The sequence below is a fragment of the Pseudophryne corroboree genome, chromosome 7 (genome assembly GCF_028390025.1).
Source record: "Pseudophryne corroboree isolate aPseCor3 chromosome 7, aPseCor3.hap2, whole genome shotgun sequence".
Taxonomy (NCBI): Eukaryota; Metazoa; Chordata; class Amphibia; order Anura; family Myobatrachidae; genus Pseudophryne; species Pseudophryne corroboree.
The window spans coordinates 311,377,042-311,403,303 of NC_086450.1; the positions used below are offsets into that span (position 1 = coordinate 311,377,042).

At 40.5% G+C, this 26,262-nt stretch overlaps 1 pseudogene; it reads right to left on the reverse strand.

Moving 5' to 3' along the window:
• Positions 1-5,862: 5,862 nt before the first annotated feature.
• Positions 5,863-5,981, reverse strand: LOC134946068 (5S ribosomal RNA; annotated as a pseudogene).
• Positions 5,982-26,262: the final 20,281 nt, after the last annotated feature.

A 26,262-nucleotide genomic window follows, 5' to 3' on the forward strand; every position in this document is an offset into this window, starting at 1 on the left:
ACTGACAGTGGGGGCCCTACATTCGGAGAAAATCGAATTTTACCTTACCCATTGTCCGGCTGTCCCCATAGTTTTGGGTCACCCCTGGCTTGCCTTTCATAATCCCACCATAGATTGGCGGTCTCGGGAGATTTCCCAATGGGGTCCCTTTTGTGTTAAGGAGTGTATTTCCCGTCCAGTCTGGGTTGCGGCAGTCACCCCAGAACTTATTCCTTTGGAATATCAGGACTTTACCGATGTTTTCTCCAAGGGTAATGCGGATGTACTACCTCCCCATCGGTCCTATGACTGCGCTATTGATTTAGTTCCCGGTGCCTCTTTACCTAAGGGGAGATTATATGCCCTGTCCGGGCCGGAAACCACGGCAATGAATGATTATATTCAGGAGAGCCTGAAAAAAGGCTTCATCAGGCCCTCGAAATCTCCATTAAGTGCAGGGTTCTTTTTTGTTGAGAAAAAAGATGGGTCGCTCAGACCATGTATTGATTTTCGGGCTCTGAATAAAATTTCTGTTAAAAACACCTACCCCTTGCCATTGATTTCAGTACTGTTTGATCAGCTCCGGTCTGCCGTTATCTTCTCCAAGATCGATCTTAGAGGGGCTTACAATCTCATCCGAATAAAATCTGGGGATGAGTGGAAGACGGCTTTCAGCACACAGTCAGGTCATTATGAATACCTGGTGATGCCGTTTGGGCTGTCAAATGCTCCTGCGGTGTTTCAAGATCTCATCAATGACGTCCTTCGTGACTTTCTAGGAAAGTTCGTAGTCGTTTATTTAGACGACATTTTGATTTACTCTGAGTCTGTTGAACAACATATCACCCATGTGCGACTGGTCCTTCAAAAATTACGGGAGAATCATTTATACTCCAAACTGGAGAAATGTGATTTCCACATCACAGAAGTGTCCTTCCTGGGGTATATTATTTCTCCTAAGGGGTTTTTCATGGAACCAAAGAAACTCCAGGCCATCCTAAATTGGGCACAACCCACGAACTTAAAAGCAATTCAGCGCTTTTTAGGTTTTGCAAATTATTATAGGCTTTTTATTCATACCTTCTCTGATTTGGTCGATCCTATAGTAGCACTGACTAAAAAAGGAGCGGACCCTTCCAATTGGTCGCCTGAAGCCGAGTCTGCCTTTCTGGCCTTGAAGCAGGCCTTTGTCTCAGCTCCTGTTCTCAGGCACCCTAACCCGGAGCTCCCCTTTATTGTCGAGGTAGATGCCTCAGAGGTTGGAGTGGGGGCTATCCTTTCTCAGGAAGACCCGGAGTCTCAGGAATTACACCCTTGTGCCTTCATGTCCAGGAAATTCTCCTCCGCAGAATCCAACTATGATGTTGGTAATCGAGAATTGTTGGCAGTTAAATGGGCTTTCGAGGAATGGAGGCATTGGCTGGAAGGAGCTAGGCATACCATTACAGTGTTTACTGACCAGCTAAACGGCTTAATGCTCGACAGGCACGTTGGGCGCTGTTTTTTACGCGTTTCAGGTTTATTATCACCTTCAGGCCCGGTTCCAAGAATACGAAAGCTGATGCCTTGTCACGTTGTTTTCTTCCGGTTCACAATAACCATCCAGCAACTAACCCCATAGTTCCATCGTCTGTCATCCGAGCAGGCCTCACACAGGATTTATTTACACAGCTAGTCCAGCTTCAGCAGCAGGCTCACAAAGTTACTCCTGCGGACCGTCTCTTCATCCCTGAATTTCTGAGAGGCACTGTTCTAGCTGAGTTTCATGATAACAAAGTTTCCGGTCATCCGGGTGTAACTAAAACCTTGGAATTAATTTCTCGCTTGGTGTGGTGGCCTAATCTTTCCAAGGACGTAAGGGAATTTGTCCTTTCTTGTCAGGTCTGCGCTCAGCACATAATATCCCGATCGTTGCCAGTTGGGCAACTCATGCATTTAGCCATCCCTCTTAGGCCATGGTCACACATTTCCATGGATTTTGTGGTGAACCTTCCTCTTTCTTCTGGATTCCGGGTCATTTGGGTGGTGGTAGACCGTTTTAGTAAGATGGCCCACTTCATTGCTCTTCCCCGATTACCCTCCACTCAAGTTTTGGCAGTTTTGTTTCTCCGCCATGTCTTCAGGCTCCATGGTTTACCCATGGATATTGTCTCTGACCGGGGACCACAATTCATTGCCCGTTTCTGGAAACGTTTTTGTACCTCATTAAATATGAAGCTCTCTTTAACATCTGGATACCATCCACAGTCTAACGGATAAACTGAACGTGTTAATCAGTCATTAAAGCAGTATTTACGGCTGTATTCGGCCAAACGTCGGAATGATTGGTCTGAATCTCTTCCTTTGGCCGAGTTTGCCTATAATAACTCTTGCCATTCTTCCACCAAGGAGTCTCCTTTCTTTTCGGTCCTGGGCTTTCATCCTAGAGCCAATTCCTTTTATCCTCATTTTCCAGGCTCTTCGTTGACCGTAACTTCCCGCCTCAGAATAATTTGGAAAAAGGTGCACCTTGCCCTGAAGAAGGCTGCCTTCCGAGAGAATTTTTTTTCGGATAGGTTCCGACGCCCGTGCACTCTTAAGGTGGGAGATAAGGTGTGGTTGTCAACCCGTAACATCAAGCTCCGACAACCCTCGGCTAGATTGGGACCCAAATTTATTGGACCGTTTCTTATTGTCAAGAAAGTCAATCCAGTGGCTTTTTGGCTGCGGTTGCCTAAATCACTTAAAGTTGGCAACACTTTCCACTGCTCTCTTTTGAAGAAATATATAGTTTCCAGGAGGTTCCCCAGGAAGATTTCCCAGGGTAGACTTCCGGTGGATGTTCAGGGTCAACAAGAGTTCCTGGTGGAGAAGGTTTTAGATTCTAAGCTTTCTCGTGGCCGGCTTTATTTTTTGGTCCACTGGAAAGGCTATGGCCCGGAAGAAAGGTCTTGGGTGTTGGATAAGGATTTACATGCTCCTATACTTAAGAAGATATTCTTTCAGGAGTTTCCTCAGAAACCCGGCTCTAGGGGTTCTTTAACCCCTCCTCAAGGGGGGAGTACTGTTAGGCGCGGTGGTTTTTGTCCGCGCTCTGACCGAGCAACGGTCATGGCCGCCGCACCTCTCGCTCTGTCTGCTCCCGCATGGCACCTAGCAACGCCGGGACGCCGTGCGCGCGATAGCCGCCGGGTCCCCGGCAACGCTAGGACGCCGTGCGCCCAGGGCCGCCGGGTCCATAGCAACGGGGACGCCACATGCGGACCGCGTTCCCCGTTGCCATGAGAGTACTCACACCTGTTCTCCCCTGGTCGTGCAGCAAGGCAGCTGCACGACATTCATCAATCAGGCTCTGCACTGCCATTGGAGGGTTCCCTGTTATATGCCTCCTCAGTGCCTCACACAAACGCCGGTGATAGCTTCCTGCATGCTGTTCCTGCCTCGTAACGTCTGTTCCTGATTTGGCTGTATCTGGTCGATCCTGCTCCCTGGGCTCTCGAGTCCTGGAGTTCTGAAGCCGGTCCTGGGAATCCTTCCTGTCCAAAACGAACCTGTTGCAATCATCCAAGGGTTCTCGTTATTTGGGGTTTTCTCCCGGTTTCGTGAGTAGCGGCTTCTGCCGCGAGTTGCGGCCTAGGCCGCTTTTACTTTGTATTTCTTTTGTGTTGGAGGTTTTTTCGGAGGTTTCCGCTTTTCACTGTCCTCCCCGGAACTCGGTTGTCCTTTTTCCTTGGCGGCGTGCCGCACATACCTTTAATTTTAGGGTAGTTAGTAGCCCCTAGCTTCTGTTTGTTTTAGTTAGAGGTCCCCTTGTTATTACCCTGTCTCGGTTCATGGTTTGTCTCTCTCTAAGACCTGGGGGCATCGGAGTTGGGCAGACCTAATCCGCCCATCAAACGCGGCTGCCGTGGGCCCAAGAAACCATAGTCATTCAGGTGTGAGTCGACCACACGGGTAAGACAACGGAGGTAGGGTGCTAGGGGCTATTCCCATACCTCTCCTTAGTTCAGCGTCACGTTCTGGTGCTCTGAACTCGCATCACTACATCTGTTCAGTTCTGAGCATCAGGAACGTAACAGTTATGACCACGCGGCCTCAATAACGATATCCAATATGGATTTTTCTGTATTAAAAACCTGTCTAAACCTATATTTTTTTTTACTTTTTTTCATTTGATTTTTTTAAGATCCGTATGTGCTCTTTAAAATAGTCTGTGGCCAATTTTTCATTATTTTTCATTTTTTTTCCAGGATTGCTCATTATATTATTATATATGGTGAGAGATTAGTTTGTCTAAATAAATGGGAAATATTGTATTGATTATATATTATAATGTTGATATCATTACTGTAATTCATGTTGTGTGTAGATTAATACCGGATATATGGTATTAGGATTTTAATATATATATGTGTGGATTTATATATGCACACATATATATTGATGGGGGAAAGCTTATCGGCGCTTAACCGCGATACCAATTTATACTAGAATGTAGTCCAGGATGTTTATAAATAAACAAAAAAGTCTCCTTTTTCTAGACACTCCCTTAGTGTTAATCGGGCGTCAGCTACACCTTAAAGAAAGAAGCATTGGTAAGGTGCTTCATGTACAGTGTAAACGAAAAAAAGGGATAAGGTGGTTTTAAGCGACTAGTGGTGTCTAATATTAATAGGAGACTCAAATTAAAAAAAAATATTTTTTAATAAATCTAAAATGCACCAATAAAAACAAATAAAATAGTAGCTCTATTACAAAGAGCCAGAAAAGTTACTAAAACTGTGTATAAGACATAAGTTAGTATAAAATTAGTAATACAAACTAAAATAAGACAAGAGGAAAAAACATCCTAAAAGTAGAAAATTGGACATAAGATCAGCATAAAAAGTATATAAATAAGGTTCTTAGCTTTTTGAGAGGGTATGTATCATAGCACCCAACGCGTTTCGTCCTATCTGGACTTCATCAAGGGGTGACAAACAACTGGGACAGCTCATCTATATATACCTGTATTAGTAAGGAAGTGATAGCTACATCACTTCCTGTCAATTAACAGGTGTCAGATTTCATATATTGTTTAAACATTTAAAACATAGTGGAAATACTCCTATAGCATAGTCTGACCATGCTGAGTGAAACCGCTTTGTAAATAACTTTTTTTGTGTGTTTAAAGTTCTAAAAAACACTGATAAAGTTCAAAGTCCCGGACTTCCTGTCCGGATCGCGGGTGACGTCACGTCCGCCCCACTTCCGGTGTCCGGCATTCTTCATTGCGCATGCGCCGAGTGCGGGTTGTGGACGGTCCGTGTCCGGCATCCATTGCGCATGCGCCTGTTCTCCCATCGAACAACAGTGGCTGGGAACGTGTGTGCGGTAGCGGCGGCCATTTTCTTGGAGTGCATTCCCCCAGACATTTAGTTGTACAGTCTTGTGGTCACGGCGGCCATTTTGGATACGATCGTTCATAATGGAAATGAGTGTATAGCCGAAAATAAAGAGAAACAAGTTTCAGAAGAAGAATTTATGCGAATATTTCGTATTCATATTTAAGTCTACTGGTATCTCTGGTCCCAAGTGTGGACATAATTAGAACATCCAGTATAATTAGATGTCTGGCTGATATTTGGCAAGAAGACATTGATAATTTCATAATACAGTCAGGTTTAATAGTGCTGGTATTTCTAGTCATATACTGATATAGTTATGCGGTGAGTATGAAAATAATCACTCTCAAGTTGAAGATGGTATAGTGGCAGACACACTTCATACCCAGCAAAGTGCAGGAGGTAGCATGGTATAAAGTTTTTTTGAAACATTACAAGCATATTTACACCGAAGTTCCCATAGTAGGGTGATAGAGGGTTTATTAGTTATTGTAATAACCTCTTGGCACCTTGCTCAAGAAAATTACAGCACCCAATCTTCCATGATGGTTCCCCATCTATGTACTAGTTGGGCCCAACACTGCTTGGCTTCCAAGATCGAACGGAGTTGGGCATCTCCAGTGTGGTATGGCTGTAGTATTGGCGTAGTTTTTGGAGGTATCGTAATAGCGGCGTGGTAGAAGTAGTGAATGAAGTGGAAATAGCAGAAAGTAAGGTAAAGACAGGTGGCCTAAATTGGAAAAATAAATGCAGTCGGCTTACGTTACAGAAAGGGGGCTATTTCATAGCCTTCATTGAAGCCATCTGGATGCATGGTGTTGAGTTCAAAGATCCAGAACATTTCTCTTTTTGATAAAAGGTTGGAGAGATCACCGCCTCTCTCGCCCAATGAGACTAGTTCAATACCCTTAAAGGTTAGTTCGTCAGGATCCGAGTTGTGGCAAGCATGGAAGTGTTTTGGTACTGCATGTGTTAGTACTTTGTTCTTAATGTTTCTTATATGTTCCTGTATACGGATTTTTAAAGGTCTTTTCGTTTTCCCTATGTACTTCATCCCACATGAGCACTCAAGCATGTAAATAACTGACACCGTATTACAGTTGATGAACTGCTTGATCTTGTGCTCCTTTGATCCATTAGTATTTTTAAAGGTTTTCCTAGTAGGGTGTACGTAGCGGCATATATTGCAGCGGCCGCATTTATAACACCCAACACATTTGGGCATGTTTGATCGTACTTCCGGGTTCCTCAGCATGCTTGGTGCCACCAGATCTTTGAGGTTTTGCGACTTCCTAAATACCACTAGGGGATCCTTGGGGAGATAGTCCTTTAAAATAGGATCCATAAGGAGGATGTTCCGGTGTTTCTTAAGAGTTTTTTTTTTTTATAATCTTCTCATGTCTGCTGTATGTGGTGATAAACCGCACTGTGTCATCTCTTTTTTCTTTTGTTTTGTATTTCAGGAGTAGTTCCCTCTCCAAATTCTTGGCCTTCGGATTTGCTTCTTCCAGGAGATGGTTAGGATAGCCTTTTTCCCTGAATCTTTCCGTATATTCCTGTAGTTGCTGATCTCGATCTTCAGTATCCTTACAGTTCCGAGCATATACTTTTTATGCTGATCTTATGTCCAATTTTCTACTTTTAGGACGTTTTTTCCTCTTGTCTTATTTTAGTTTGTATTACTAATTTTATACTAACTTATGTCTTATACACAGTTTTAATAACTTTTCTGGCTCTTTGTAATAGAGCTACTATTTTATTTGTTTTTATTGGTGCATTTTAGATTTATTAAAAAATATTTTTTTTTAATTTGAGTCTCCTATTAATATTAGACACCACTGGTCGCTTAAAACCACCTTATCCCTTTTTTCCGCACACATACATATGTTTATATTTGTATGGATTTTGAAGACTGTTAGTCATCTATACATTGGCTGCTATATGCTGCGATCCCCACAGCATATAAATGATGAGCAGTGTTTCATATTGTGGAGATGTGCACCACATTAATAACTATATGTCATTATGATCTATACATAGTTTACATTAAGTACAGCTGACGCTGGGGCTGCTTGTGTGTTTACTTGGGGTCTCTATATATGGATTCTGGTGCCAGCTCAATCGGAGCAGCGGTGGCGCTCACTGACATTCTCTGAACTGCATATACTTCCTGGTTCGTGACCGGAAATGGGTTCCATATACAGGAAATGCTTACGGTGGTGGAACGCGCGCCGCGGTCAGCATGTAGGACAGAATGTGCTGGACATGTGGGGATTGTGGCATATGGTGCAGGTATGGAGACTAACAGTGATTGTATTGTAACACTCGTGCTTGTTTTAACACGATTGGCACAGTGGAAGGTGTGCATTGGGATTAGTTATTTGCTAATTTGGTGGGTGGGAGTTCATGGGGTATATAGTTTGGGTTTGTCTATTGTTTGTTAACCTTGACAAAGGTCCACATTAGGACTGAAAAATCGATGTACTCTTGTCTGGTATGATGTCTTAAACCAATAAATCTACATTAAGAAGACTGGTGAGTGCTCCCACTTTTTTGTTGCTATATATATATATACAATACAAAAATATCCGTATCTTGCGCTCGTAGAACCAGCAGCACTACAGGCGAGACCTCCGTTGCCGGATCTCAAACAAACATAAGATAGAAAACACAAATCCTGAGCGCGCTCTGTTGGATGTACAGATATAGCGGAAGTCCTTCCAAGTAGGTGTATCTTGTACTATGGATAATTGGATTTCTCGGGTTCCTGCAGTGGATAACCCCTTAGCAAGGTGTGCGCTTGGCGAAGGGAGTCATTTTCCTAACTGGAATACTGACTAATGACTGATAAATCCAACGCGTTTCGTCAGTTTGACTTCATCAGGGGTAACAGAAGTATATATTTTTTGTATTGGAGCACCTATACACTGTGTAATTCTGCATACAGAGTATTATGATCAACCTTTTAGATAATTAAACTTATTGCATAAAAAAGGGGTAATGTTCCTTTAAAAATTGACTTCATGGTCAGACTTTACTATGTCCGCCTGAACATATAGATTAGTTCGGTACACTCGGTTAAAATACCTATTTTTTTTAAAAAGTGCAATAGTGTATCAATTGGTATATCCAGAAACAGAGTCAGTAATTGCTATAAGCACTGGAACTCCCACATAGGGCCCACAATTGTATCCAGAGGGTTTCTCAAGCTGCAACCATGTGTGTAGGAGTTTTCAGAATGACTATATAAACAGTGGTCGAAGTGGAATTTTTTAAGTGGGGATATGCAAAAGTGAAGGATGTAAGTATGCGCACGTGCTCCAGAAAAGGGGGCGTGGTCAACCAAAAGGGGGCATGTCCCGTGTAGTAGAACCCCTTATACTATCTAGTACTGGTGCCCCTTTCACTTTATAGCAAACGGTGCGAGCTGAAATTCACATTATAGCACACAGTACGAGCCGAAATTCACATTGAAGCACACTGATTGAGCCGAAAATTCACCTTGTAGCACATTGAATGAGCCGAAAATTCACATTGTAGCACACTGAATGAGCCGAAATTCACAGTGTAGCACCCTGAATGAGCCGAAATTCACATTGTAGTACACTGAATGAGCCGAAATTCACATTGTAGCACACTGAATGAGCCGAAATTCACCTTGTAGCACACTGAATGAGCCAAAATTCACATTGTAGCACACTGAATGAGCCAAAATTCACCTTGTAGCACACTGAATGAGCCGAAATTCACATTGTAGCACACTGAATGAGCCTAAATTCATATTATAGCACACTGACTGAGCCTAAATTCACATTGTAGCACACTGAATGAGCTGAAATTCACATTGTAGCACAATGAATGAGCTGAAATTGTGACAGCAGGGACAGCCTTAGTGACGACAGGGAGAGAGACAGTGACGACAGGGAGAGAGACAGTGACAACAGGGACAACAGGGAGAGAGTGACGACAGGAAGAGAGACAGTGATGACAGGGAGAGAGTCAGTGACGACAGGGAGAGTGATGACAGTGACGACAGGGAGAGTGACGACAGGGAGAGTGATGACAGTGACGACAGGGAGACTGACAACAGCGACGATAGGGAGAGTGATGACAGTGACGACAGGGAGAGTGACGACAGTGACAGCAGGGAGAGAGGTGACAGCAGGGGAACATTGCTTCATTTGTTGCTGGCAGCAGTGACCGGTGGGCTGCTGGCGGCATCGGTCGGCTAGTGGCTGGTGGCTGGTGGCGGGCGGCTGGTGAGCGGCGGTGGTGGGCGGCTGGTGAGCGGCGTGTGCAGGTGGCTGGCGGCGGTGAGCGGCTGTAAGCTACTACAGTGCTCTACACAGCCGCCGGCCGCAGCGCAGGGAGCACCATGTGCAGCAGGATGGCCACTTCCCTCACCTCGTGCTGCACTTTCATGTGCTCATTTCTGGGTCAGTGGAAAAAGTAGGTATACCATACCGCCATATACCGCCCCACTTCGACCACTGTATATATATATATATATATATATATATATATATATACTGTATATAAATATATATATATATATATATATACAGTCAAAGAAATTAGGTGGCACTCACAGACTTGTAATCAACGTGAATACTCCGCAAGGAGATTTATTGTGCAAAACAGGTAACGTTTCGGGGACGTGTCCCCTTCCTCAGACAACCAAAACATAATACATGCATTGTATAAATAGTATCTAGTGACCCCACTTACCCCCTTCATCATGACTCCCAGCTGCGTGGACCACGGCTTGCCTCGGCGTCTCCCGTCCCGCACTTCCGGTTTCGGCGTCACCGCTCAGCCGGAAGTGACGCAAGCGGGCTTCGCCGGTCACCATGGAGACGCACCGGGAGCCCTGGTAATACAAAAACAACACAAAGCACAAATACTTAATTGCGGTGAGAGACTGACACATAATAAAACAGCGCTCGATCAGAGCTAGAGTGTCAGAAAAACAAATAACAAATAAAATCACTTATTAAAACACAAACATTTAAAAGCGAGAATGGTGTTAAAAAAAGTGTTTATAACAGTAAAAGGTGACAAATGAAGCAGGTGCTATACAATCTTAACTCCGGTACTCTTTTCTTCTAAAATATCTGCCTGGGTGGCAAAAAACTAGAATGGCTCCTAATCTACAGGGCGGTAGATTAGGAGCCATTCTAGTTTTTTGCCACCCAGGCAGATATTTTAGAAGAAAAGAGTACCGGAGTTAAGATTGTATAGCACCTGCTTCATTTGTCACCTTTTACTGTTATAAACACTTTTTTTAACACCATTCTCGCTTTTAAATGTTTGTGTTTTAATAAGTGATTTTATTTGTTATTTGTTTTTCTGACACTCTAGCTCTGATCGAGCGCTGTTTTATTATGTGTCAGTCTCTCACCGCAATTAAGTATTTGTGCTTTGTGTTGTTTTTGTATTACCAGGGCTCCCGGTGCGTCTCCATGGTGACCGGCGAAGCCCGCTTGCGTCACTTCCGGCTGAGCGGTGACGCCGAAACCGGAAGTGCGGGACGGGAGACGCCGAGGCAAGCCGTGGTCCACGCAGCTGGGAGTCATGATGAAGGGGGTAAGTGGGGTCACTAGATACTATTTATACAATGCATGTATTATGTTTTGGTTGTCTGAGGAAGGGGACACGTCCCCGAAACGTTACCTGTTTTGCACAATAAATCTCCTTGCGGAGTATTCACGTTGATTACAAGTCTGTGAGTGCCACCTAATTTCTTTGACTGCATATCGGTGGGCCTGTTGGTCCACAAGGAAGGGCACCACAGCCAGCTATTTTTGAGGAGTGACGGGGCAAGTTTTCCGAATATATATATATATAGATAGATAGATAGATAGATAGATAGATACATATACTGTGTGTGTGTATATATATATATATATATATATATATATTCTAGATTTATAAAAACATTGTTGGTCAGGAAAGATGTTTATTACTAACTGTAATGGATGTGGAACACTTAAGCTCTGATTGTGGAATGCAAATAAATGGAAATTGGAAACTGGAAGTCATTATCGACGTGATGCATGTAGAACACCGTGCAGCATGTGGAATGCAAATCACCAGCTATAAGATTGACACTATGATAACACGCCCCACATGTGGGGGTGTTTTAGTAATCAACTAACCAATTAGGATACTTTAAAAATGACCAACAATGTAGGATTAGATACGTCTGTTGAAGCCACTGAATATCCTAACCGGAAAGGAAGGGAAACACGTCATTTGGCTTAGGTACTGCTCCTATAATCTTATGCTGGAAATCATTTCTAACAATTGGATAGCTAGCTGTTATTTTGGACTCCTTGTGATCTAAATTTCTGCTGGTGATTCATAAGGGAGAGAGGAGGGTTGGCTTCACCTGTTAATTCCACATTGAGTGGTTATTATTCAGCGTTATCTGACTCTACAGCCTGACATAGAAAAAGTATCAGACTCCATGCATTTCAGCCCCCTGTCTATACTTTTTGAATAGAGGTAGAAGGACCGTATAAAAAAAGGTGGATGTTCTTACAGCCTAGCTATATTTGCCTGATGCCTGTGATGTGAGTGATATGACTAACATCAGGAGAAAGTGACAAAAGAATATCAGATCTTCCATGTGCTTATACTGTACTTGTGATGGCAGCGAATAGGACCACTGTGAGTGCCTTCACCAGAAACTCTATAGAACAGATCAAAATACAAAGTGTCCCCATGAGGCACCACCACAGTTCACCTGTTGAACTGTGGTGGCACCATGTGGGGACACTTTGTATTTTTATCATGAGAAAGTGAGCAGCATAAAGGAGCTTTTGCTATACTAACAACTTTTAAGTACAACAGATCCATTAATCATTACTAAATGTGTTTTTAAAGTTATCGCAGTTGCTACTTTTTTCAACTAAAGTGTATTTTTAAGATATATATGTTTAAATTGATTATTTACTTTCTATGGCCTTACATGTATGCAAATAAACTATTTTTATGATTATATACTTTAATTGGTTATTATAATAGAAATAACTGGACGGCGCTTCTTTATAAACTATAGAGGTAATTCAGACCTGATCGTAGCAGCAAATTTGTTAGCAGTTGGGCAAAACCATGTGCACTACAGGGTGGGCAGATGTAACATGTGCAGAGAGAGTTAGATTTGGGTGGGGTGTGTTCAAACTGAAATCTAAAGTGCAGTGTAAAAATAAAGCAGCCAGTATATACCCTGCACAGAAACAATATAAGCCACCCAAATCTAACTCTCTCTGCAAATGTTATACTGTATCTGCCCCCCATGCCGTGCACATGGTTTTGCCCAACTGCTAACAAATTTGCTGCGACAATCAGGTCTGAATTACACAGGAGTGTGAGTAGCTTCATACTATCCAGCTGATGTTTTTATTTCTTCTTTTTGTTCATTCTTCTTTTTTTAGACCTGTATGTTTTTGATGTTGGTCCAACTTTTATACTTACCTTGTATGTGGAATTTGTAATATGACTTTTTGTATGGAATTTTTTAGGGATTTTTAATCCAATAAATATTGTCTTTTCGATATCACTATGGACTTGAGTGCTCCGGTTCTTTGTGTAAAGAATTCCACCAGCAGTGTAAAGATACCTTTATGGGAGCAGCAACATATTATAAACTGTGAGTTCGGGTATGCTATGTATTGAGCAGAATAATACCCCTCAAAAAGATACCTTGATGTGTTTCCTTCCCCTCCTCCTGCTGTGAGTGATGGGGTATGCTTTTTAATATTGTAAGCTGTTTATTCCTTGGTAACACCACTAGACTGGTTTGCACTCCAGAGAGCGAAAGACACCAGATTGGACTTTAGAGGGATAAGGGCACTATTCGGTTAAAAGATACCTTGATGTGTACACTCCCTCTACCCTTTGTGTGAGTGGGGTACGCCCTTGAATAGCTCCTAAAATCTACATTCACATCCTCTGTTTTTTAAGGATATACTACACATTGTATTGTTTGTTGTTATATCTTTGTATATATCGGGATACACGTCCCGGATACATACCATCAGGGGAAGGACCCAGAACAACACCCCACAAAAAGATACCTTTATGTGTTTACTTCCACTCCTCTTGCTGTGAGTGTTGGGGTACGCTTTCTAAACATTGTAAGCTGTTTATTCTTTGGTAACGTCAATAGACTGGTTTGCACCCCAGAGAGTGAAAGACACCAGATCGGACTTTTAAAGGGATCAAGGCATTATTCGGCTAAAGATACCTTGATGTGTATGCTTCCTCTATCCTTTCTGTGAGTGTTGGGGTACGCTTTCTAAACATTGTAAGCTGTTTATTCTTTGGTAACATCAATAGACTGGTTTGCACCCCAGAGAGTGAAAGACACCAGATCGGACTTTTAAAGGGATCAAGGCATTATTCGGCTAAAGATTCCTTGATGTGTATGCTTCCTCTATCCTTTGTGTGAGTGGGGTATGCCCTTGAACAGCTCCTAAAAGTCTATATGTTCATCTTTTGTTTTTCTTAAGAACATACTACACATTGTATTGTTTGTTGTTATATTTTTCCATATCGGGGCCCACATTCCGGATACACTCCATCAAAAGAAGGATCGGGAATATGAAAAACTTTCTGCATTTCTCCTAAAAAGGGATGTATTAGTATTTTTTCCTTCAGCGCACTGTGTGTTATACAGGTCCAAAATATGTTTTGTTTAAGAGGTCTGAATTACCCCCTATGGTATATATATATATATATATATATATTAATAATGTTCTTTCTCCTTCTTAACTTTCTCCAGTGGTGTACCATTTAATGTGCTAGTAGAGTAAATGAGTAAATAAATAAATGAATGAATGAATACATGTCTGCCACAAAGACCCATTAGTGTGAAATATGTTTAAAAATGTTTTTTGGGAAGATGTAATATGCTGTAACTCTTTTCCTAAGTCACATTAAAGTCTCAAAGAAGCAATCTTTATACAGTAAGTTTAAAAAAACCTTCTCTAAATGACGGGTGCCCACTAGACTTACTGTACTTAAACACTAGTTCTTCAATATTGTTAAAAAGGGTTCATATATACATAACAGATATACTGCATCATAATTATACATATGTGTACCTGAACACACCCATACTGTACCACCAAACATCACAATTGGCTATCATAAATATGATAATAAAATATTGAATTGGAACATAAAGTAAGTGTAAGAGAACAGATCTACAGAATAAAATAATTCAATACATAAAAAGTGGGCAATCATAAAAAATAAATTATTTTTTGACGCTCATTTATAGGGACACGGTATTATGCTCATGAAACCAAAACATCTTACACTGCTACATCTTGTGCCAATTTCTTCATGTGTGATGGCTTTAAAAGTTTCTGGGTCTGAATTATGATACCTAATGAAGTATTTGTAAATGGAATGCTTTCAACTTTATATTTCAGAAATAATACTCAGTTTAAAGAACATTTAATTTTCCCCACAAGTACATTCTAGATAGATAATTGATAATGTTTTAAAAGTTGTGAAATTGTGTGGACAATTACAAAAATTAAAATGGACACATTTAAAATGTCCTTAACATTAGTACCTAGAATTACTATATATGATTGGTTGTTTTAACTTGTGTCCAGAATCTTATTCAAATTAATATGTTTTTTTTAAAGATAACACTTGTTTGTTTCTAAAAAAAATACTACTAAGGATAGGGAATCCTTTGGAATTATCCAGTGATTGTGATAACACATTTAATCTTCTTTTCAGAACAATTAAATTGTGTGACAAAGGGGATAAGATCTTTTTCATTTTCCGTTTTATATTCTAAGTATTATCCATACATTCTGGGATATTGTCTTTTTAATGGTGTTATTGAATAAATTGTCTGATTGAATTGTTAAAGATGATTCATCTACAATTTGATTATAATACTCTTTTCTTTGGTATATTCAGCCCAGAAATCTTTTTCTTTTTAACTTTTTCTTAATAGCTAAATATGATTAAATTAAATAAATTATGTAAGTATTCATGTTACAGAGGATGTTTTATGTGGTCCTTTTTCTTGTTTCTTTTATGTGGTTAATGGCTGTACAGTATGTACATAATTAAGGTAAGAATAAATTATTTGCTTAGGGAATACTTTGCCTTTGCAGTGACTATTGATTTGGCATATGGAAGTAAGAAAATAATTGTATTTTGTTCTTCAAATGCCATTTTTTTAGTCTCATACAGTTTGACATGTTAAAATGAGATTTTGTACAGAATGTGTGCATTTAATTTGTGCAATGAAAAACAGACTATACAACATTGTTAACACATGTAGTGATATCAGTTTACTTAGTTTGTCTATTTTACTATTTTTTGTGCATATTATTATTTTTGAAATGAAACAAGAAAACATGTTATACACCCCCTACTCACTCCAAACCAATCTTAATTACATTGCATTTAAAAAAAATAGATTAAAAAAGGATATAGAATAAGCAAGTGCTTTGCAGAAACTTCTGTTCTCAATTATTTTTCTTGGAAAATATTGATGACATTGCAATGCTTTCTGTATTATTTTAATCACATGACTACACCACAGTATAAGGATATTTTCTACTCATCAGTCCTCGTATTATTTAATGGATCAAGTCAGCATGACTTTAGCCTCTTAATTTGCAGGGAATAAAAAGATTGGGTGATCAGGTCATTGATCACACAAAATCATTATAAAAGCTCAAATTTGAGCACATCAAGATTAACTAATCAAGTTGTAATAAATGCAGAGTGTGGAAAATGCAATTATACTTAATTATAGATTCTAATTAAACATCCATGGGAGAATGACAGCAGACACAATACCAATGGGAACATGCCAGGACTGATTCCAGTACTTAGAATGTGTGTAGCTAAAATATGTTTAAAAAATTAATTCTAACTAAGCAAACTATAAAGTTAGCATAGGGCAACACAAAAAATATTCACAAAACTATCACTGCATGAACTGTATAACATTATGATGACAATGGCAGATTTAATGTTTTTTATCATTAGGATTTCATTTTTTTTTTATAAAAAGCAAGGTGAAATAAAAAGATATACAGCAGAACATAACATACTGCATGATTGTGTCAATTCATTTAAGTTCCACAAGTTGATAAGAACATTATTGTTTATCATCAAATATTTTCTTTAAACTGCTTTCTATTATGGTTTTATTTCAGGTTTGTTAGCAAACCAAAAAAGCATACTAATGGCCAAAACCATGTTGCATTGCAGATGGGGCAGATGTAACATGTGAGAGATTATCTCCTAGATAACTAAATTAATGCCAATGCCAGCCATGATACTGTATGAGCATATGCTGAACTATTGAGAGTTTGGAAATAAGTGTAACCTAGTGTCTTTTTTAATCCTTTAAAGATATTAACATATGGATTTATTACATTTCTAGCCAGTTAAGCTGATATACAAATCGTGGATGTTTTTTCATTTATCTTTTTCATTAGGCTGATGTAATAGTCAGAAGTACTGTAACACTTTTAATGAAAATGTAATAGTGTTAATTACAGTTTGATTGTGTTTACACCTGCTTAACTGGCTAATCTGTACTACCCAATGCAATTATTTTTTCAAAGAACATACAGTATGTTATGAAAATGTTACATACTGTAAATATAAATATAAGGAATTTTCCAAAAATTAATGACATGCTGATATACTATTAATGGATTTTTCCTGTGATTTCTTTTATTTAAATGTCACGTCAACGTTTTTTAATTTAACTGTGACTATATATTTTAAAACTTTATTTATTCTCTATCTCCTATATATTACAAACTTAATGAATGGGTGTTATAAATACACCACCCTATTACACCCTTTTTATTTTCAGTTTTTGTCTTCTTCCTAATCAGGACTGTGTCCTGGTTATTTTAATGTGTGTGTGATACTTTTTGGCATTAACCTTTAAACATATACCTATTAAAGATTTTAAATAGCCAAGTGTGCCCTATATAAAGTACTATACCTCTAAGTTGGCCTCTCCCTTTATAAACCAATTCTTGCAGACTGTCAGATTCTGTATTGCTGTGGGTACATGACTGGGACCATGGAAAGGCCTGCTATAAACTAGTGATGTGCACCGGACATTTTTCGGGTTTTGTGTTTTGGTTTTGGATTCGGTTCCGCGGCCGTGTTTTGGATTCGGACGCGTTTAGGCAAAACCTCACCGAAATATTTTTGTCGGATTCGGGTGTGTTTTGGATTCGGGTGTTTTTTACAAAAAACCCTAAAAAAAAGCTTAAATCATAGAATTTGGGGGTCATTTTGATCCCATAATTTTATTAACCTCAATAACCATAATTTCCACTCATTTCCAGTCTATTCTGAACACCTCACACCTCACAATATTATTTTTAGTCCTAAAATTTGCACAGAGGTCGCTGGATGGCTAAGCTAAGCGACACAAGTGGCCGACACAAACACCTGGCCCATCTAGGAGTGGCACTGCAGTGTCAGGCAGGATGGCACTTCAAAAAAATAATCCCCAAACAGCACATGATGCAAAGAAAAAAAGAGGCGCACCAAGGTCGCTGTGTGACTAAGCTAAGCGACACAAGTGGCCGACACAAACACCTGGCCCATCTAGGAGTGGCACTGCAGTGTCAGGCAGGATAGCACTTCAAAAAAATAGTCCCCAAACAGCACATGATGCAAAGAAAAAAAGAGGCGCACCAAGGTCGCTGTGTGACTAAGCTAAGCGACACAAGTGGCCGACACAAACACCTGGCCCATCTAGGAGTGGCACTGCAGTGTCAGGCAGGATGGCACTTCAAAAAAATAGTCCCCAAACAGCACATGATGCAAAGAAAAAAAGAGGCGCACCAAGGTCGCTGTGTGACTAAGCTAAGCGACACAAGTGGCCGACACAAACACCTGGCCCATCTAGGAGTGGCACTGCAGTGTCAGGCAGGATGGCACTTCAAAAAAATAGTCCCCAAACAACACATGATGCAAAGAAAAAAAGAGGCGCACCAAGGTCGCTGTGTGACTAAGCTAAGCGACACAAGTGGCCGACACAAACACCTGGCCCATCTAGGAGTGGCACTGCAGTGTCAGGCAGGATGGCACTTCAAAAAAATAGTCCCCAAACAGCACATGATGCAAAGAAAAAAAGAGGCGCACCAAGGTCGCAGTGTGACTAAGCTAAGCGACACAAGTGGCCGACACAAACACCTGGCCCATCTAGGAGTGGCACTGCAGTGTCAGGCAGGATGGCACTTCAAAAAAATAGTCCCCAAACAGCACATGATGCAAAGAAAAAGAGGCGCACCAAGGTCGCTGTGTGACTAAGCTAAGCAACACAAGTGCCGAAACAAACACCTGGCCCATCAATTTACAACAATATGTTGATAAAAAAATGGTACCAAGAGGCCTCCGTTTGTTCAAATCATCTATTTTTAATGATAATAAAGATTATCAAAGCGAATGGGATAGACTTTTAGACGATTGCTCACTTGCTTTGATGAAACTGATCGTTAGATATAGATCCTCTAGAGTTCATAGTATCTAAAAGGAAATTGATGTTTTGAAAAAGTCAATGGAGAAAATTAATAGAGAGGACAGTTTTAATGAGAGAGACAAGATAATTAATGATAAGGTGATCAGATATGAACGAAATATTATGGAACAAAAACAAAAAAAGTTTAGGCGAGACTTATTTGACTACGAGAATGATGCTGTACGAACTTATAAGAAAGATATAGAAAAACAAAAGAGAACTAGGGAACAACTACCACCCCCTAGAGAGAGAGATTGGTCTAAAGTAAGATCCAGATCATTTAACAGAAACAGACATAGAGACTCTCCTCATTAGTATCAGGACTTTAGAGTAAGGAGAGGAGACAGGAGAGACTACCCTAACCCTGCTAATGAGCATACGCTTTCCCCACAACAACATAAAAGAAGGGGGGACTGTGGAGAGGAGAGTTCTGTAGACATTCAGACCCAATATACAAATACCAGAGATTTTTTAGGGGCACGCCCAAAGACAAAAACTCCCTACCCTCATCAGAGAGACACTCCAAAAAGAGGCAGGGATTTAAGCCCCGAGGTAAGAGAGGAGGAAAGCATGAACAGAAAAAATCCAAGAAGGGTATAGTTCGGTCTCAAGTTGGCGAGAAATGTAAAAGAAGCATCTTTAACCTGTCTAGCAGAGTTCTGAGTCAATCAGAAATATCCCTGCTAGAGAAAGGCTTAAAATTCTCGCCAACCGACGAACCCAACATCTTTGACCTCTATGTCGAATTAAATTGTTATGTTCGTGCTCTGTGTCGCAAGAGATACTTTGCCAAAAAGGATCTCGAACGACATAGAGATGAATCTCTGCCGATATTGTTGGATTCAAATGATGACGTCATGCTTTCCACCCTCGAAGAACTCTGGGAACAAAACCATGTCGAACAAGACACCACCTCAACCTATAAGAAGATTTACGACATACAGGAATCTAATCATGCGTTTAAATTAAAATCCGAGTTCTTCCCCATTTCGGCAAAGAGTAGCAGTATTGAGTCCTTTTATAAAATGACCTTAGAGGACTTCAAAGAACTGTTTGGGAAACAACAAAAACTTACCCATCATCAGTCCAATTTATCACGACAAGAGAAAAGGGCTCTTAAATTACTTACCAAAGATACTACCATTACCATTAAGGAATCAGATAAGGGGGGGGGGGGCTAGTTATAATGAATCAAGACGATTACATTAATGAGGCGTATAGACAATTACATAATACTCAGTTTTATTCAATACTTAAAAATAACCCAACTCTATCCTTTATACAAGAACTTCGCACCCTTTTGGATTCTGCTGTCCGTTCAGGGGTCATATCCAAGGAGGAACACAGATTCCTGCTCCCTGCATTTCCGGTCACACCCACTTTTTATTTTCTTCCTAAAATTCACAAATCCCTCACATCACCTCCCGGGCGACCTATAATTTCTGGTATTGATTCACTCACATCTAATTTGTCTTATTATATTGATTCTTTCCTTCAGCCACGAGTTTCCACACTGAGGTCTCACCTGACGGACACAACAGATTTTCTCAACAAAATTCAAAATATTCCCTGGAAATCTAGTTATGCTTTTTTGACATTAGACGTCCAAGCGTTATATACTCACATTCCCCATTCCAAAGGTTTAGATTCCATACACGAACGTCTGTCCCTAGATGGAGACCTCAGTGTGGAACACAGTGAATTTTTATTGGATTGTATTTCTTTCATTCTTCACCACAATTATTTTCTTTTTCTGGATGTGTATTATTTACAGGTAATGGGAACGGCCATGGGGACCAGGTTCGCGCCCAGTTATGCCAACCTATACATGGGCAACTTTGAAGATCACCATGTGTGGGGCGGCATCTGGGACGCGAACCTGGTTTTCTATGGCCGTTATATAGATGACCTTTTTATTATTTGGGATGGGGACCTTTCTTCGGCTTCTTCCTTTGTATCCACTCTTAATTCTAATCATTATAATTTATCTTTCACTTCCACCTTCAGTCAGGAAAGTGTTGACTTCTTGGATGTGACCCTTAGAATAGTGGACGACAAAATAATTACTTCTAACTATATCAAATCAGTAAATACCAATTCATATTTACATTATAAAAGTGCCCATTATACTCCCTGGAAACGTAATATCCCTAAGGGACAATTAATGAGGCTGAGACGTAATTGTACAGAAATTGAAACCTTCTATACACAAGCCAATATTATGATTGAATCATTTAGAACAAGGGAGTATCCTGAAACTATTTTGGCACAAGCTCTAAAAGAAGTTTCTAGTATGGACAGAAATGACCTTTTGATCAAGCGAAATGATCACAAATCTCCTCAGAATCATCTAAAGGAAACGGAAGATAGACAATGCGCTTTTATTAGCAAATACAATAGATGCTCGAGACAAATTAAAGCTATTATTACTCATAATTATAAAGTTCTTAGACAGGATAATATCCTTGGGAAAGTACTACCAAGTAATGCACAAGTGATTTATAAGAAAAACAAAACACTAAAAACCATTCTAGCACCGAGTTATCTAAGAACTAATAAAACAAATGTTAAAACACCTAATCAAAGTTGGCTAATACAGAGACCATCTGGTTTTTATAGATGTGGTAAAACCATATGCACTATGTGCTCTTATATGCCAAGAAAAACAACATCTGTCCAGTTACCATCAAATAATGAAGAATATATATTGCAATCCTTTATGAACTGTGACTCAAAATTTGCTATTTATCTTCTCAAATGTGGTTGTAACCTATGTTATGTAGGAAGGACCACAAGATCACTTCATACTAGATTCATGGAACACCGCCGCAATATCATGAAGAATTGCACTACACACAGTGTCTCTCGACACTTTAATGATATACATTCCAATGACCCCAGTAGCCTTTCTATTGTATGTTTAGAAAGTATCGCACCTACAGATAGAGGTGGCGACCGTTTTAGAAAATTATGTAGTAGGGAGGTTTATTGGATGCTGAAATGTAACTCTTTACACCCTGATGGACTTAACGAGACAATAGAGCTTAATTCTGTAATATAAACATAACAAAGTTTTCTACTTCTCTCCCCCTTCCCTTGTGTCAATGCTTGAGTATCAATTAGTGATTCTATTATTGATGATCCTCTGTTTTTACTCTATTATAGCCACACTATAAGTGGTAAACTATCTCCCCATCTTTCCTTGTGTGATTTATAATGTTGTGAAGCTAGATATCACTTCAAATGATTGATATACTATAAAACAATATACCCCTGAAGTCAGATTGGATTATTTTACAAGTAAATGGTTTACAAACATTTCTGTGTACTTCCGATATTTTGGTGGATGTTAATATATTCAAACTCTGTGTCTTTATTAAGCAAAAATGACCATGGATATATACCCAATGCTGGTATATCCATTATGTGTCTATGTCTGCAGGTCCATCTGAAATATGAATGTTTGGTGACTGCCTGGCTGGTGCGCACGCGCGGGCCGTGTGTATGGTCCGTGCTCGCTGTGCTCTGTGCGGCTCGTTGCCATGGTGCGGCGTCCTGACTCCGATCACGTGATTAGACACGTGTATCGACGTCTTGTGTCGCGTTGCATGGTGGGGGCCGCCGGAGTCTCATGGTGGGTGCGGACGTGCGCGTGGCCGGCGCGTGCGCACCGGCAAGGTTGAGTCTAGATTCAGGTCAGATTTATAACCTGACCTGTGGGGACCAATTACCCCTTAGGAAACGGATCATGTGACGTTGTTTTGTCACATGACCGGACCTGATGAGAATACTTATTGAAACTAAAAGGTATATTTAAACACTTTCCAATACTCGTTTTTTGATATAAAATGATATTTACACATGTGAGACCAATACTAATCTGAATGGTATACTATCTTTATACTTTTACTTGGACGGTTAGGTTTGTTGATTAATTGCATTTCAGGTGCCTAGAATTTCACTAATTGTTTAGGGTTTATAAGGAGCCCAGAGTCAGTTCTCTACCATTCACTCCTGAGGAAGCTGGGTGCTAACACCAGCGAAACGCGTTGAGTTAGAGACTGCCGGACACATCCTCATAAAATCCCCTCAACATCTGCTGGATATCCTCACTTTCAAATACCCACACGGCACTAATTGGACAGCATTTCCCTTGGATATTGCCATATGTGGAGAAATTGGAGTTTTTCCCTACCTGCCTGGAAACGCTTGCATTGGTATGCTTAAAAGGGACACTTTGTACTCCACTGCTTTCATCAATTCTCCAACCAATTCTATGGACACAATTCCAGAGGGAGTCCTAGCCAGGGTATGAATGAATCTTACTGAGGAGATATGTGGATGTGTCATTTTATATTATTAATTAATTTCTGATTGTGTTGCTAAAGGCATCTGTGATTTTAAGTTATTATTCATATTAAATTGATTATATATATTTTTTCAACATAACCTACCGTCCTGGATTTGTTTTAATCAGAGCATATACACTTTATACAATTTAGCGCTGGTGATTACTATTTTTATCCATCTAGGAGTGGCACTGCAGTGTCAGGCAGGATGGCACTTCAAAAAAATAGTCCCCAAACAGCACATGATGCAAAGAAAAAAAGAGGCGCACCACAGGTATAGAATGTAGATGGATAGTATACTTAATGACGACACAGAGGTAAGTACAGCAGTGGCCTTCCGTACTGCTATATATAGTATACTGGTGGTCACTGTGTCAGCAAACTGCAAAACTAAAATGCACCACAGGTATAGAATGTAGATGGATAGTATACTTAATGAATGACGACACAGAGGTAGGTACAGCAGTGGCCTTCCGTACTGCTATATATAGTATACTGGTGGTCACTGTGTCAGCAAACTGCAAAATTAAAATGCACCACAGGTATAGAATGTAGATGGATAGTATACTTAATGACGACACAGAGGTAGGTACAGCAGTGGCCTTCCGTACCGTACTGCTATTATATATAGTATACTGGTGGTCACTGTGTCAGCAAACTGCAAAACTAAAATGCACCACAGGTATAGAATGTAGATGGATAGTATACTTAATGACTACACAGAGGTAGGTACAGCAGTGGCCTTCCGTACCGTACTGCTATATATACTGGTGGTCACTGTGTCGGCAAACTGCAAAACTAAAATGCACCACAGGTATAGAATGTAGATGGATAGTATACTTAATGAATGACGACACAGAGGTAGGTACAGCAGTGGCCTTCCGTACTGCTATATATAGTATACTGGTGGTCACTGTGTCAGCAAACTGCAAAACTAAAATGCACCACAGGTATAGAATGTAGATGGATAGTATACTTAATGACGACACAGAGGTAGGTACAGCAGTGGCCTTCCGTACCGTACTGCTATTATATATAGTATACTGGTGGTCACTGTGTCAGCAAACTGCAAAACTAAAATGCACCACAGGTATAGAATGTAGATGGATAGTATACTTAATGACTACACAGAGGTAGGTACAGCAGTGGCCTTCCGTACCGTACTGCTATATATACTGGTGGTCACTGTGTCGGCAAACTGCAAAACTAAAATGCACCACAGGTATAGAATGTAGATGGTTAGTATACTTAATGAATGACGACACAGAGGTAGGTACAGCAGTGGCCTTCCGTACTGCTATATATAGTATACTGGTGGTCACTGTGTCAGCAAACTGCAAAACTAAAATGCACCACAGGTATAGAATGTAGATGGATAGTATACTTAATGACGACACAGAGGTAGGTACAGCAGTGGCCTACTGTACCGTAATGCTATATATTATATACTTGTGGTCACTGGTCAGCAAAACTCTGCACTGTACTCCTCCTATATAATATTATACTGGTGGTCCCCAGTCCCCACAATAAAGCAGCACACTGAGCACAGATATGGAGTGTTTTTCAGGCAGACAACGTATACTGGTGGTCACTGTCAGCAAAACTCTGCACTGTACTCCTGCTATATAATACAGCTGCTCCCCAGTCCCCACAATTAAGCAGTGTGAGCACAGATATATGCAGCACACTGAGCACAGATATGGAGCGTATTTTTCAGGCAGAGAACGGATAACTGGTGGTCACTGATCAGCAAAACTCTGCACTGTACTCCTCCTATATACAGCTGCTCCCCAGCCCTCCCCACAATTAAGCAATAGTGCACAGCACAATCAAGTTCAACAATAACGGAGAGGACGCCAGCCACGTCCTCTCCCTAACATTTCCAATGCACGAGTGAAAATGGCGGCGATGCGCGGCTGCTTATATAGAATCCGAATTTTGCGAGAATCCGACAGCGGGATGATGACGTTCGGGCGCGCTCGGGTTACCCGAGCCATACGGGAGAATCCGAGTATGGCTCGGACCCGTGTAAAAAGGGTGAAGTTCGGTGGGGTTCGGTTTCCGAGAAACCGAACCCGCTCATCACTACTATAAACTGGAGTCTTGGATATGTGAGTATTTGTAAACACAATATAGACAGACTTATTACACACTAGGGATATGTGTGGCAGCTGTACATCTTCAACAATAAGTATCTGGACACAGATGACATGTGGTGAAGGAGGTCAAATGCAGGAGGATAAGTATAGCAAAATCTAGTAATACACAGGTTTTGTTGCAGAAGGCAGACAACACACTGGTGTAGGAGTATTGTAGATACAGCAGGTGAGCAGTAGGAGAATAGAGAAGACCTAGGGCAGGCATGTCCAAACTGTGGCCCTCCAGCTGTTGAGAAACTACACATCCCAGCATGTCCTGACACAGCTTTAGCATTCTCTGACAGCAAAACTGTGTCAGGGCATGCTGGGATATGTAGTTTCAAAACAGCTGGAGGGACGCAGTTTGGACATGCCTGACCTAGGGTCAACCAAAGTATGCTACCTGGCAGTGGTAGCTATACTGTTCAGTCGTGAACACACAGGAATGCTTGAAAAATACTGTATAAAGAGATTAGTCTGTTTTCACACTGAAGACGTGTGTCTGCTGTGACAGTAGTATAACTGGAAACAGTCAAATTAAACAGCTCAATATAGAGGTATAGAAACATGCATGAGACTGCATGTAGGAAGCTAAGCAAACAGACTGTAGCTGGAGAACTACAGAGAGCAGGCAGCACACTGGTGAATAGGAGTAATGGTGATGAATCATTGCTGTAGAATAGACAGCATTGAAACTAAACAGATTCTTCAGCTGCAGAAATAGGAGCATTCTGAATACTCTAAAATAATAGATGCAGTCAACTCAGGATTTGCTTGATACAGGAACCAGATGAGACAGGTTGAACTAGCAAAGCAAAAATGCATAGGAATGGTTTATATAAGGCTTATTGCACTGGGATTCTACATTGGGGTCATGTGAGAAGTAAGTC